Source organism: Quercus suber, unplaced genomic scaffold (genome assembly GCF_002906115.3).
Source record: "Quercus suber isolate HL8 unplaced genomic scaffold, Cork oak 2.0 scaffold_38, whole genome shotgun sequence".
NCBI classification, from domain to species: Eukaryota; Viridiplantae; Streptophyta; class Magnoliopsida; order Fagales; family Fagaceae; genus Quercus; species Quercus suber.
Window position 1 is genome coordinate 5,025 of NW_027069503.1, and position 3,237 is coordinate 8,261.

At 33.1% G+C, this 3,237-nt stretch overlaps 1 long non-coding RNA gene across 1 annotated transcript; it reads left to right on the forward strand.

Annotated features, from left to right (window-relative positions):
* Positions 1-250: 250 nt before the first annotated feature.
* Positions 251-2,462, forward strand: LOC112033730 (uncharacterized). Its single transcript, XR_002885272.2, has 3 exons — positions 251-437; positions 1,021-1,095; positions 1,624-2,462. It is a non-coding gene; the product is annotated as an uncharacterized LOC112033730 (long non-coding RNA).
* The last annotated feature ends 775 nt before the right edge of the window (positions 2,463-3,237 follow it).

Consider the following 3,237-nt stretch of genomic DNA (forward strand, 5'->3'; position numbering starts at 1 on the left):
AGTCAAATATCCTTTAGCATATAAGCTTTACATTAGGTTCATTGTAACACAAGTGCTTAATATTAATATATAGCCGCCAAGAGCTTTTTCACTATAGACATAGGCTGAAACGTCCCAATCAGTTAAAAAAAAAGAAAAAGAAAAAAAAAAAGAAAAGGTGTAAGATCAGATTTTTTGGGTTCCCACCTGTCCCACCTAACCCCACTACCCATCACTCATTTTCACTTATCTCCTACTCTCATTAGCCGGCTCCTCACTTCTCCTTACTTCTCCTTTCTTTCTTTTTCTTCTTTTTCATTTTCAGTAGAACACTCCTCTTCACTCCTTCAAACTCTCCCATCGGTACCTCCATATCACCATTTCCACCATAGTTTTTTCGGCAAGATCACCGGAAAATTGTTATGAACCCATAAACACCTTCACATCCTTTATTGGAGGTAAAAATTTCTAATCTTTTTGATGGGTTTTACACTTTTGGTTGAGGTTATTTTTATCTAAGCTTTAATAATGATACCCATGTGATTTATGAGCATTGGAAGTGATATTTATGTGTTTGTATGTATGGGTTTTGTATTGGTGGAATTATTTGATGAGTGAGTATATGGTTTGTGTTAATGATGATTACTTAAGGTTTATGTATAGTGGAAAATTTAGGGGTTTTGAGTTATAATATGTGATGGTTGGTAAATCTAATTTTTCTATAGCCATTGGGTTTATTTGGAGTTAGTTGAAGTCCTAAATTTCTTGTCTTTGAGGATATTTTGATTTTACTTTCATGGGTCTCTTATTGATGTAGTGTAAATTTTATGGAAGCTAGCCATAATGTTAGAGATGATATTAAATGGGTTAACTTTATGAATTGGAGTTTATGCCTTATGAATCAATTTGTTTAGAAATTTTGGAAGTGAAATATATTATTATTGATGAGATTAAATACTAGGCATGCCTAATTAAGTGCTTATTTGGTAATTCCTAAATTGTAGTTGGATACAATTTTAAGTTTTATACTTATTGTGTTAGGTTTGCTTGAAATTGTTGAGGTTCTAGCTAATCTCCTTTGGAGCTTGGAGAATTAGGCTTTTTGCAGGTTGTATGGTAAGTAGTTTTTTATTGGGATTTTTGAAAAATAACCATGTTGCATAAATGTTGTTTTTGGATTAGACATGCTTTTGGAAACTACCTATGGAAACTATATTTTTAGTAAAAACTATCATGTCGTAACCTTAATATATATATATATATATATATGATTATATATGAAAATGCATCATATTTGATATTGCATTTGGAGAAATGCATGAATTGTTGATATGGAAAAATGAGCATCTTTTATTTAATCTTTGATAAGAAAATCTTGGATTTTATGGTTTATTAAAAAATTTAAAGATGCGTATCTTGTCTTATTATGTTAGAAAATATTTTGACAAGAATGAAGTTGAAAACCTTGCAAACTTTGTGGAAGTTAGATTATTTAAGGTTTTTCTGAAACTACTTGGTTATAAACTATGTATTTGAAAGGAAATGTATACTTGTGAGCTTTATGTGATTTTAACACCATGCCATGTGTGATTTCCTGGTGATCACCTGATTTGTTTTCCATAATCTTTGTGACAATGAAATCAGATCCAAGTCAGTGTCCTTTCACTTTGGATGACGTGTTCTTCCTTACTACCCATAGGGGGAAGAGGCTCCTTGATTGTGTATGGGTGAGGCTACTGCCCATGGGGCCAAGAGACCACATGCAAGAGAGGTCCTATTTGATGCGCTCTCTCTGCTGCTCATAAGGGAAGAGAAAAACCTTAAGGGTATGGGTGAGACTGCTGTCCTTGGGGCCAAGAGTCTGCATACAAGAGAGGACAATATCATGCCAGTCGTGAATGGGTGGATCCATTGGCTGGTCTATGTGGTAGTGTGGTATATTTGGGATGATTTACCTTATGTTAGATATTATGGCTTTGGAAATTATATTGTTGGTGCTCACAGATTATAGTATATAGTTTCAAGGTATTTACTTTGAGAAACTTTGTGTTTCATTATTAAATCATTCTTGTCATATTATTATTATTGAAGATGAAACTTGCATTTCCCCTACCCCCATTAATTATGCTACTTACTGGACGTTAGCTCATCCCACCCTCTAACAGTTTTTCAGATTTATTAGCTATACCTTGGGTATGAAGCTTACTTCTTTGGTGATGATTAGAGTGTTATGTTAAATTTGGAGACTGTTGCTGATCTTGCTATATTTAACGAGACCTTAATTAATTCTATTGGAGGTGGGTTGCTTGAGGTTTGTTAGCCCTTAGCATGGTAGACCTAGACTTGATGTTAAGGTCCTTATTCTTTATAAGATTGTGACTTTGTTTAATTTAATCAGAGTTTTGTAATATATTCATGTATTATGTGGAGGCACATATTTTTAGTTATTGTTCGTAAATGTGTAATAGAGCTCTAACTTGTAATGTGGAGATTTTAGTATGGTTGTTTATTCTTATCCTTTGGAAAAGAAAGAAAAATAAAGATCTCTTATAGTTTGATTTACCAAAAAGGAAAAATCTACAGGTACCCTTGGGATGTATTTGTCATACTTTGGACCCTTTTGGGTTCGAGGCGTGACATAGGCCATTAAATCAAATCATATAAACCTTTGTATATGCTCTCTCTTTCATGTTTTCATTCATTATTCAATTATTACACACAATCACACAATAACTTTCACATAGGCCATGATTAGAGATAGGACCAAGCCTGGTTTCTATTGTTCCTCTCCTATTTAGGTTGAGCAATAAAGTCATTATTCAAAATAAATAAATAAATAAATAAATGGAGGAGGCAAATATTTTTTGTAGGGATCGATTGTGTTTGTTTGTTTAGACCCCTTAAACCAGATTTTTTGACCTAATATATTAGCGAAGTGTTTGCTTAGGTCAATTATAAGATCTAGGTTAAATAACAATAAATCATATCATGCATAGCGGAAAAGAAAATAACACACATATATGATCACTCAAGAAAACCAATGAATCGAACCGTCTCAAGGTAAAAATTTAGGGAGAATTTGACTTAATTATCCTCAAGGTAAACAAATCCACTAGAAATAATTGAAGTTTACAAAAGATTTAACACTAAATCTCTTGCAACCACTTGTAGAACTTAATGACACAACCAAGTGCAAGCTTTGACTCCGTGGACTCTGCTCTCTTGGATTTGCAGCACATAAGTTCCCATGGTTATGAC